Genomic DNA, 12,500 nt, shown 5'->3' with positions numbered 1-12,500 from the left:
AGGTGGTTAGTATGATGGATAAGGATTAGGGTCATATGGAGGTGTTTGGTGGTATGAGGCTTGTGAGTAAGGTGGGTCAAAATTATGTTGGGGAGGTGGTTCATAGGCATATGGTGGCGGTTGTTGACAATCACAATAAGGGTCACCACATCCATTAGATTGATATGCATTAGGAGTGAAATTATACCTATAAGAGACCGGAGGAGGTTGTTGCCAAAAAGGGTGATCAATCATTTGAGGCTCCCTCCACCTTTGATTGTTCCATCTTTGATGCATGTTATCATTGTAGCTCCCATTTCCTACAACATAATTTGAACCAAACTCATAGCCAAAGGGGTGAGAATTTATAATAGCAAATAAAAATAAAAGCTAACAAAAATAAGCAACAAAGTCCTAAAGCTAACAAAAACTAACAAATAAGCAAAAGACAACCATATTCACAATATTCACAATAGCCAATAATATAACACCATTGCAATTCCCCGGCAACGGCGCCATTAATTTGATGCAAGGATTTATACCGGTTCGGAATTCCACAAAATAATTCCGTTGTTAGTATAGTCCAAACCAATAGTCAATCCTCAAATCAAATTAAATTTTGGTGTTGTCACAAGTACAAACCCCAATAAGAATTAACCGAAGTATTTAAACTCCGGGTTGTCTCACAAGGAATTGCAATGAAGTGGTCAATTATTGGCTATGAAGGAACAAGGGGTTTGGTTTATAAAAGGGAAGGGAAATAAATGACAAGAAAAGTAAATCAAGCAAGTAAAGGAAGCAAGTAACAAAGAGAGACATTCATGGCAAGGGTTAAGAATATAGGCTTTCTATCCTAGTCACTAATAACAATAATTAACAAGAATTTATCCTATTTCATCATCTCCAATGTGGAAGAAGGTGTAAGTTATCTTCCATGAGAGAAAGTCAAACAAGACTAGTTAATCTCAACCCAAAAATCCTAATCAAATTACTAATGGAATTAGCAAGAGATTAGAGTCAATGGGAAGCATATTAACTAACAACTCTAGATTACCAACATGAGTTGGGTATTCATGACTCAAGATTACCTAATTACTCTTTCCAAGCCAAGAATGCTCAAAATATACTCTAACAACCAACCAAGCATTTTGTCAAACACTTGGAAGGCATAAAAGGAAAGCATAGTAAAAGTGTAAGAAATATAAATCTACCAACTACCAATTGCAAGGAAAGTAAAATTCACAACTCAAATTAACAATAAAAGAACATCAAACATCAAATTTCATTAAATGTAAACCAAATCCAACATGAGCATTCATAAACGTGAAAGAAGCATAAAAGTAAAATTAACGAAAGAAAGCAAGAGAGTTACATCACTAGAGCATAAGAATAAAGAAGAAACAAGATGAAAGCAAAGAATTAAACATGGATCTATGATGCAATTAACCCTAGGAACCCTAATTCTAGAGAGAAGAGGGAGCTTCTCTCTCTAGAAACTAAGCTACATGATGCAAAAAATCCAAACAATTGCTCCCCCTTTGCTCAAGCTTGAATTCTGCATGAAATACCCTCAGAAACAAGTTGGATTTGGGCCTGGGCAGCTCAGAAATTGCCTCCCAGCGTTTTGCCTTTAAGTGAGTCACGTGCGAGCATCGACGTGTACGCGTGGGTCACGTGTGCGCGTCGCTTGGCAATTTTCCTATCCACGCGTACGCGTCATGTGCGCGTACGCGTCATCTGTGCGTACGCGTCTCCATGCAACTTCACTTCCACACGTGCGCGTCTTCTGCGCGTGCGCGTGGGTGGATGTACTCCAAATCCTTGTTTCCTCATGCATTCTCCACTTTGTATGCTTTTCTCTTCATTTCTTCCATCCCATACTTTCCTTATGAACCTGAAATCACTCAACAAACACATCAAGACATCGAATGAAATTAAAGTGAATTAAAATCACCAATTTAAGGGCCTAAAAAGCATGTTTTTACACTTACGCACAATTTAAGGGAGAATTACAAAACCATGCTATTTCATTGAATAAATGTGAGAAAAGGTGATAAAATCCCCCAAAATAAGCACAAGATAAACCACAAAATTGGGGTTTATCACCCGCCTACTTTGGCTTTTGCAAAACTTTTTTTATCGGTTGATCAGTTTGAACGATTATTAGGTGACTTTGGAAATATTATCTCAACGTCGTGCCGATGTTAATAATGCAAAAGCTAGCTTTTCTAACTTTGTGTATCTTAATTCTGATCCTTGAAGGACTTTACTGATAAAATACATAAGTCGCTGATGTTTACCTTCATCCTCTAATATTAGAGCTGAAGCCATTGACTCATCAGTTACTGACAAATATAGGTATAACAGCCTTCCGATTTTCGGTCTTTCTAGGACAGGAAGAGATGATAGTAAGTTTTTAAAATGGTTGAAAGCATTTTTGCATTCCTCTGTCCATGCAAAATCCACTCCTTTCTTTATTAAGTTGAAAAAAGGTTTTGCTTTTTCAGCAGAAGCACCTAGAGACCTAGACAAAGCCGTTAGACGACCTATAAGCCTCTAAACCTCTTTGAGGTTTTGAAGACTTGCCATATCGAGAATAGCTCAACATTTCTTAGGGTTAGCTTCAATACCTCTTAGAGTGACCATGAAACCCAAATGTGCACTTAACAGGATTCAACCTCATTCTATGTTGTCGGAGACTCGCTAAGGTGTCTTGTAGATCAGTAATCAGATCGGCATCCGACTTGGTCTTGATCAACATGTCGTCGATGTAGACGTTCATATTCTTCCCAATTTGATTTTTGAATACCTTAGCCATCAATTTCTGATAGGTAGCCCCTGCATTTTTTAAACCAAAAGGCAATACAATATAATAATAAATTCCTTCCGACGTAACAAAAGCCGTTTTATACTCATCTAGCTTATGCATTGGTATTTGATTGTACCCACTATATGCATCCAAGAAACCTAGAACCTAATAACCCGATGCAGGATCAATCAAATTATATATATTTGATAAAGAAAAAAACTATCTTTTGGGCAGGCCTTATTTAAATCGGTATAATCTAAACACGTGCGCCGTTTCCCATTAGCCTTTTTAACCATTACTACATTAGATAACCATGTTGAATAAGTGAGTTCCCAAATAAATCCTGTATCCAATAGCCCCAAAACTTGCTTTTTAACCTCGCTGGCACGGTCTTAAGACATCTTCCGATGTCTTTGCGAGATCGACTTATACGTAGGATCAATCGCAAGTTGATGGGACATAAATTCAGGATTGATTCCCAGCATATCAGAGGGTTCCCATGCAAATAGATCTATATTATCTTTTAGGAGATCCTAAAGTTCTTACTTCAAAGGGTAAGGTAGGTCCTTGTTTATCATGGTATACTTCTCTATAGTTTCTCCAATCTAGAATTTTTCCAAGTTTCCATTGGGTTCTGGCCTAGGTTTCTCCTGAATTTGGGAGTCCAAATCTATCAAAACTACTCCCATAAAGTTTTTGGCCTTATCCTGCAAAGTTAAACTTGCTTTATTACAATTGACAGCTGCTATCTGATCTCTATGGATTGTAGCCACATGACCTTCGGAGGTCAAATACTTCATAACTAAAATTTTTGTTGAGATAAATGCATAAAGTCATTGGCCATTATTCTCCCAAGGATCACATTGTAGGTTGTAGAATATTCAAAACAACAAATTCAGCCTGCACCACCCAAACGTCGGTTCCCTCTCCTAAGGTAAAGAGAAGGTCTACCGTTCCATCTGGCCTAATGAAATGGTCTTCCAGACCCACCACCCTAGAAAGATGTGGCTTCAGGTGCTAATCGGTTAGACCTAGTGTGTCAAAAGCATTTCGGGAAAGAAAATTTGAATATGCTCCCGTGTCAACCAAAATCCTTTTGACAATTCCATTTTCCAACCTAGTCATGATTACCAGAGGCTCATCATCTTTCAACGTGGCGTATTGGAAATCTTCCGAGGTAAATTGAACACTCGGAAAACTTTGCACTCTCAATACTTCGGAACTTGCAAGCTTAGCATATTTCTTTATCGCATTTCTAGACTTTGGAAATCCATTCTTACCTACCACTACATTCACTATTACCTAAGTCGTGGCGTCTTGGGTCTCATGGGGTTTAGCATTCCTAGGATTTCTGGTTTCTCGTTCTTTATCATCATTATGCCATCGAGACAGCCTGGCATACTAAACAATCTCAGGAAGCTTTCCATTCTGGATGGCCTGCTGATGAGTCAATATTTTTCGATATATTTTAGCTTGATTTGGATGGATTCTAGCACAAGAACTCACACTTAAGCACCAAAATAGCATACTTTTGTGTTTTGTCCCCAATTTGATCCTAAATATGAAAACATGCAATTTTGTGCTTGAAATGAGCAATTTAATTCCACTTTTATTCCATTTGATGCCATGACATATTTGCTGAGTGTTTTCAGACTTTAGAGGCAAGAATGGATAGCCAAAAGTGGAAAAAAGCATGTACAAGGGAGAAAACATGAAGAAAACGAGGAAAAGAACACACAGTGAATTGTGCGTGCGCACAAGCTTGCGTGCATATACACAAGAAAGAATTTCCACGTGTGCGTGTGCACAAGCACCTGTGCGTATGCATAGGTCAAATTTTAGCCAAGTGTGCAGACGCACACATCTGTGCGTCCGCACAGGTCCCTGCACGTGATTTTTCGCACAGGTTCCTGCACGTGATTTCATTAATGAAGCACGTGTTTTCTCAAATTCTGAGGCCTCTTGGCCCATTTTGGAACGCTTGGATGCTGAATTGAAGTGCTATATGAAGGGGATATCAACACATATGAAGGAGAAGCTCACTTAGATAGTTTTAGAGAGTAATTAGGAGTAGGAGTAGGAGTAGTGTAGCATTGCTCTCCTAGGGTTTATGTAGTTTTCATGTAGCATTTTATAGCAAGATTAATTTTGAATTTTGATCATCTTTAATTGTAAGTACTCTTTAATTCCTCTTTAATTACATTGTCTTTATTTTCAATTTCCTTTGGTTCAAGTTACTTCGTTCATAATTGCAATTTTGTGTTTCTTGAAGTTTTGATCAATGAATTTTATGTTTCATGCTTCTTTTATGTTTGATTTCTTGTTTATGTTTGGTTTTGTTGATAGTTGGTTATAGTTTTCCATTTTATTTTGCAATTTTCATGTTTTACTTTTATGCACACAAGGTGTTTGTAAAAATGCCAACTCTAGATTTTGAGTAGATTTTCCCACCTTGACTTGTGGTTTGAGTTCCTAAGATACTAGAGTCATAATGTCTGACATTTAGTGGTAATTCTTGGGTAGTTAGTTGACTCTTGTTTCCATTGACGCTAGCCTTTTATCAACTAGTTTGGTAAGTTGGTTAGGACTTATGGATTAAGGTCAATTATGCTTGCTTGACTTACTCCTCGATGGTTGGGGTTAACTAAGCGAGATTGACTCATGATAATTATTGATGCCAGGGCATCTTGGCTAGTTTCACTGACCTTTTCTTTACTGTTTTTAGGTTAGTTTCATGCATTTCTTTAGGAAATAAGCTAGTTTTGGGTAAATATTCACTTATGCCTTGACTCAAGCATACATTGTGCATTTTACATGATTTCATGAGGATTTTGCATAAGTTTAGTGACAAATATTATGTTGCATTACTCATGACTTGGACTAGAGCTTTGATGCACTTTGTTGCTTGATTTCAGGACCAAAAAGGAGCAAGAAAAGGGGAGGTAACTTGCAAAAATTAATGAGAAAAGTGATTGCCAATAACACTCTCAAAAAGCCATCATGCCCACGTTAGAGAGTCACGTTAACCAAGTTAACGTGAACTCTAGCGTGGAGAAAAGAAGATGAGCCAACGTTAGTGACACTCAACATTGTCACTAACGTTGGCAATTACTCATAAGTGGCCACGTTAGAAGCCACGTTAACCTAGTTAACGTGGCCTCTAACGTTAAGGGGGAGGGAGAGAAGAAAACATTAGTGACACTCAACATTGTCACTAACGTTGGCCTATGGTACTAAGTACCACGTTAACTCCCACGTTAACTTGGTTAACGTGGGAACTAACGTAGAGGATGAAGAGTTGTCGACAACGTTAGTGACACTCAACATTGTCACTAACGTTGAAGCAACCACACAACCCCCAAGAGTCACGTTAACTTCCACGTTAACTTGGTTAACGTGGAAGCTAACGATGAGAAATGAAGGATGAGCCAACGTTAGTGACACTCAACATTGTCACTAACGTTGGGATGGCTAAAAGATGGCCACGTTAGAAGCCACGTTAACCTAGTTAACGTGGACTCTAACGTGAGACCTAGGGGCACACTGGAACGTTAGTGACAATGTTGAATGTCACTAACGTTCTCGAAGGATGGCAAATGCCACGTTAGAAGCCACGTTAACCTAGTTAACGTGATCTTTAACGTGAAGCAAGAAGGGGCACATTGGAACGTTAGTGACAATGTTGAGTGTCACTAACGTTCTCGAAGGATGACAAGGCAACGTTAAAAGTCACGTTAACCTAGTTAACATGGGTTTTAACGTGAGGCAAAGGGGTGCATTGGAACGTTAGTGACAATGTTAAGTGTCACTAACGTTCCCGAACTTGGACTTTCACTAAATGATTAACACTCCTTACACCCTGAGCTTAAGTCTCTGCCCACTCCGCACTTTCTCTCTGCAAGTAAAGCCAAGCCCAAATAAAGAAAGGAACTGTTTCAAACTCAAGATCCAAAGGCCCAAGACTTGAAGAGTGAACTAGAAGCTGAGAAGAGTAGTATATATAGGAGTAGCTTTGAATTGTAAAATAGTTCTGGAGGTTGAGGAATTACTCTTTGTATTTACTTTCTTTGCAATTTCTAGTTTTATGATGTATTCTCCATCTTTATTTTCATTTTCAAGAGCTATGAACAACTAAACTCCTTTCATTGGGTTAGGGAGCTCTGTTGTAATTTGATGGATCAATACTAATTTTCATTGTTCTTCTTCTATCTTTCCTCTTGATTTTACTTGAAAGCTTTCGATCTTCATCCAATTGAGTAGTTATCTTGGAAGAGAAGCTATTCAAACTTGGATCTCTTTTGAACTTTGGAAGAGGAATGAAGAGATCAAGCTAGAAATGCTTTCTCATGCTGGACCAAATTGGGTTTGGATGGGTATGTGACTGTAACCCTCTCAATACTTGGTTTGGGAAATGCATGTGGTATAATTAGTGACCATACTTCATCTCTTCTCATGAGCAATTGACCAAGGAATTGGCTATTGATCAAGATTTGAGAGATTGAATTGCAAGGAATTGTAATTCAATCACTTAAGATTGCCAAGGAGATCAATGAGTGCATTGATTGAGGAAGAGATGAAAATGAACTTGATCCGGAGAATTGCAACATCTCCTAAGCCCAATGAACTCCCCATCTCTAATCTTGCCCATTCTCTTTAATTTCTGCGATTTACTTTTATGAGCAAATCCCCCATTCCCATTTACAATTCTGCAATTTATTTTCAGTCATTTACTTCCATTCATTTAATTCTAGCATTTACTTTTCTGTTATTTACATTCCCGCCATTTTATTTTCTGCAACTCTCAACCCAATTTCTGGATTCGCTCAACTAGAACATTCTTCTAATTAAAGTTGCTTGATCAATCAATCCCTGTGGAATTCAACCTCACTCTATTGTGAGTTTTTACTTGACGACAACTTCGGTACACTTGCCGAAGGAAGATTTGTTGAGAGACAAGTTTTCTCCGCATCAAGTTTATGGCGCCGTTGCCGGGGATTGATTGTGCATCAACAATGAGTAGATTGGAAGATCACTAGATTGAGCATTTTATTTTGTGAATTTCATTTTTCTGTTTGAGTGATTTACTTTTTGTTTTAGTTAAACTTCTTCCCTTCTCCCTCTACCCATTTGTTTTTCTTTGTTATTTTCAATTCTGTTTGCTAACCCACTAACTGTTTGATATATTGCATCACCCACAACTAACAATAACTCTGACACAAATACTGTCTGCACCTATTTTCTCTGCTTGTACTTGTTGGTTGTATGACAGGGAGAAGAAGCGGGGCTTCAACTTCCTTTGATTCTGAACCAGAGAGAACCTTCCTTAGACTAAGGAGGGAGGCAAGAGGAAAACGAGTAGTTGGTGCTGAAGAAGAAGAGGAACAGTTTGAGGAATACTTTGAACCAAACATGGAAGAAAACATGGAAAATCATCATGAAGAAGAGACTCACAACCATGGCAGAGGAGGTGGAGCAAATCATGCTGGGGAAGATAGAAGAGTTTTGGGCTCTTACATTAATCCAAACCCAGGCAATTGTGGAAGTAGCATCCAAAAGCCAACAATCCATGCCAACAACTTTGAACTTAAACCACAGCTCATCACCCTTGTTCAGAACAACTGTTCGTTTGGAGGAGGTGTTCAAGAAGATCCCAACCAACATTTGACCACCTTCTTGAGAATATGTGACACAGTAAATTTAATGGTGTTCATCCTGACGCCTATAGATTGCTCTTATTTCCCTTCTCACTCAGAGACAAGGCAGCCAAGTGGCTGGAATCCTTCCCAAGGGAGAGCTTGACAACTTGGGAGGATGTGGTGAACAAATTCTTAGCAAGATTCTACCCTCCTCAACGAATCAATAGGCTGAGAGCTGAGGTTCAAACCTTCAGGCAACAGGATAGTGAAACTCTGTATGAAGCATGGGAGAGGTTCAAAGACTTAACAAGGAGGTGTCCACCTGACATGTTCAACGAATGGGTCCAGCTGCACATTTTCTATGAAGGGCTCTCTTATGAGTCAAAGAAGGCAGTAGACCATTCATCTGGAGGGTCTTTGAACAAGAAGAAGACCATTGAGGAAGCCATAGATGTTATTGAAACAGTAGCAGAAAACGACTACTTCTATGCTTCCGAAAGAGGGAACACAAGAGGAGTGATGGAGCTAAACAATGTAGATGCTCTGTTGGCCCAAAACAAGCTCATTACCCAGCAGCTGGCTGACCTCACCAAGAAGATGGAGATGAACCAAGTAGCAGCAATCTCCACTTCATCAACAACACAAGAAGGAGTAAACCAAGAAGCAAAAGGGAATCAGGAGCAAGCCAACTACATTGGGAATTCACCAAGGAAAAACTATGATCCATACTCCAAGACTTACAACCCTGGATGGAGAAATCACCCGAACTTTGGGTGGGGAAGTGAGCAAGATCAAAACCAAGACCAGAGACGTTACAACTCTAACAACAATGCAGCTCACCAACAATTCACCCAGAGGACATCTCAACACCCCCACAACAACAACTCTCCACATACTTATCAAAACCAAAACAGCACATCTGCTCCGAACCACTCATCAATTGATGACAGGCTCTCTAAGATTGAAGCCTTACTTGAAGGAATAAGCCAAGAGATTCAAGAAAATAAGGTGTTCAAAGAGGAGGTGCGAGCCAATATTAAGAACCAGGGAGAAACCATTAGGAAGCTGGAATTCTAGGTGGGATATTTAGCTGAGAAGATTCCCAAACCTACTGATAGCTTCCCAAGTGACATTGAGAAAAACCCCAAGGGAAAAGCAAAGAAAGTAAGATGGGAAGATTGCAAAATGGTCACTACAAGTGATCAAGAGATTGAAGACAAGCAAGGTAAAATGTGCAAACAACCTGAAGACAACTCAACAAAGGAGGAGGATGGAGATCACAAAGAACCAGAAATCTCACAACAAGAGCTGCTGAAGCTCTATGCACCATTCCCCCAACTGCTCAATGGTGCTGTGGGAAAAAGAATATACTCAAGGTTCTTAGACTTGTTTGCATCCCTGCATGTGAACATACCATTCATCAAGGCAATTCAACAAATGCCTGCATTCATCAAATATATGAAGGAACTTCTTCCCAGGAAAAGCTCACTCAAGGGAGGGCAGACTATAGTAATGAACAAGAAATGTAGTGCCCTTATTCAACCTGAGTTGCCTACAAAAAGAAGAGACCCAGGAAGTTTTCATATCCCTTGTGCCATAGGTGAAAATATGTTCGACAGAGCACTATACAATTTAGGGGCCAGCATCAACTTACTGCCCTTATCCCTGGTGAAGAGGCTACAGATCAATGAGATAATGCCTACAGATGTCATTATCAGACTGGCTGACAAAACTCAAAAGCAAGCAATAGGAGTGGTAGAAAATGTGTTGCTAAAGGTTGGGAAGTACTTTCTCCCAACAGACTTTGTCATTCTGGACATGGAAGAAAGTCACACTCACCCAATCATATTGGGAAGACCATTCCTAGCTACGGCCAGAGCACTTATCGATGTAGAGAAAGGGGAGCTAATATTGAGAATTCATGATGAACAACTCAGCTTCAATGTCTTCAACTTCTCACAAGAAATAGATCAAGAGGACAAGGAACTAAGCACAAACGATAAGGAGACACTGAAGGAGGAGACAAGCACTGAAGCACAGCCAGTTCATTCTGAAACCCCCTCAATTGATGAACAAGGAAAACAGCAACTGCCACAGCTCAAGGAAAAATTGGAGGAACCCAACCTCTAGAGGCAGGTGAAGACAGCATCACAACTCCTTGGAGAAAGAGGTCACCAAGGGAAGGCAACTTCAAAGAAATAAAGAAGAAGGTACCAAGGAAATGGAGGAACAAGAAGATCCCTACGGAAGATTTTTCTCCAGGGGATAGAGTTGTCTCATCTTACTTCCCAGATATTCCTCCTAATCTCCCTACTGTACCATCTCAGTTACCTAAGGTCTTCACTATCAACAGAGTTCTTTCCCTGGAACATGTGGAGATCATTGATCCAACCAATGGATACAAATCCACAGCAAGAGGGGAGGACTTTAAGCACTACCAACCACCATGATGAAAGAAAAACGTCAAGCTAGTGACGCTAAAGAAGCGCTTCATGGGAGGCAACCCATGTTTTATATGCTTTCAGATGATTATGAATAAGTCTATCTTTATGAGCTTCAATCCAAACTTAACGAACAATTGGTGAAAATCTTCTTATGCAGAATATAGTGAGGAACAAGTTTGGTGTTCAAAGCAAACCAAGTTGCATGCTAGTCTTGGGAGCTTTGAACACAAAACTTTTCATCACATTGCTTCAAACTAAGTTTGGTGTCACCTCATGGTGCCACCAAAATGCATATAAGGAACCACCAATAGTTAGTTAGTTAGTTGGAATTCATAAATAAACAATCAAATCCTTTCTTTCCTTTATTTCTAGCCGTAGAGTTTTAATTTTTCTTTTATATATATTAATTTCCTTATTTCAATTCTTTATAGGAAAGGAAAAGAAGCATAAAAAGGGATTGATTGGACAATTAAATGAGGGAGATTTTGCCACTTAATGAAGAGCACTACACACATGTCTCAAGAGGGAACGCATGGGGAAACGCTGCCATGCAACATTGGAGAAAGAAGACCCTTGAAGACCGAACCAATCACTCTCATTAAAGTGATGATCCTTGTCTTTCCTTCATACACAACCCCATCCGTTCATCTAGTAAACATTCATGCAATCCACACCCTTCATTCACTCATGATTTTCTTATATAAGAGAACCTTAGTGCACGCTCATTCCTCACATTCAAATCCCCACTCTCCACACTTCTATTGGCACACTAAACCCTTCATCACAAATTGCTTTAACCAACCCACTCTTCATCTATCCAAAGCCTCAAACCCCCTCAAACAACAATTCAAGTCATGGCATCATCAAGCTCAATGAGGCAAAAGAGGAAGGGGCCTATGGAGAGTGCTCCTTTTGATGACAAGAGATTCAAGACTGCCTTTCATGAGCATGAATTTGAGCGGATAAGTGCCAGAAGGATATTGCCAGAATTAATCTTCCAAATCAATGCCAATGAATCACCACAGATTTAGAGAAAAATTGAACAGAGGGGGTGGCAATTGCTCACCAGTCCAGAGGGGAAGATCAATGGAAACCTCATCAAAGAATTCTATGCAAATGCAGTTAGAGAGGATAAGACCAAAGCCCTAACCTTCAAAAGCTATATGAGAGAAAGGGAGGTGGACTTCAGCCCAAGTGCCATAACAAGAGCTCTTCACTTGAAATCACCTCATTTTGATGAGGAGAGTTATCAGGGAAGGATAAGTAGAAGCCCCGATAAGGATGAGCTTTCAGAGATAGCATCAGATATCTGTGTCATAGCCGCTGACTGGGAGAGGTATTCAGATGGGAGACCAAAATTCATAAAAAGGGGAGACCTTCACCCTGAGGCTAAAGGGTGGTTTGGGCTTGTAAGGAGGTCCATCCTACCAGCTGCTAATAATTCAGAGGCCAACATCAATCGAGCCACTATGGTACAATGCTTAGTACAAGATGGGGAAATCAAAGTGCATGAGCTCATTGCCGAAGGGATTCAAGAGTCAGCTGAAAAACCTGACTCAGGTGCCAGACTTTGGTACCCCAGTACCATTCTCCGCTTGTGCAACAAGGCCAAGGTAATATTTGAGGACAGCA

General features: G+C 39.7%; 1 non-coding gene across 1 annotated transcript; it reads right to left on the bottom strand.

Annotated features, from left to right (window-relative positions):
• Positions 1-8,649: 8,649 nt before the first annotated feature.
• Positions 8,650-8,753, bottom strand: LOC112739910 (small nucleolar RNA R71). The gene has a single exon (XR_003170845.1). It is a non-coding gene; the product is annotated as a small nucleolar RNA R71 (small nucleolar RNA).
• Positions 8,754-12,500: the final 3,747 nt, after the last annotated feature.

Source organism: Arachis hypogaea, chromosome 13 (genome assembly GCF_003086295.3).
Source record: "Arachis hypogaea cultivar Tifrunner chromosome 13, arahy.Tifrunner.gnm2.J5K5, whole genome shotgun sequence".
Taxonomy (NCBI): domain Eukaryota; kingdom Viridiplantae; phylum Streptophyta; class Magnoliopsida; order Fabales; family Fabaceae; genus Arachis; species Arachis hypogaea.
Note: the sequence above shows the minus strand (reverse complement) of the source record. Positions and strands in the feature narration are given on the sequence as shown.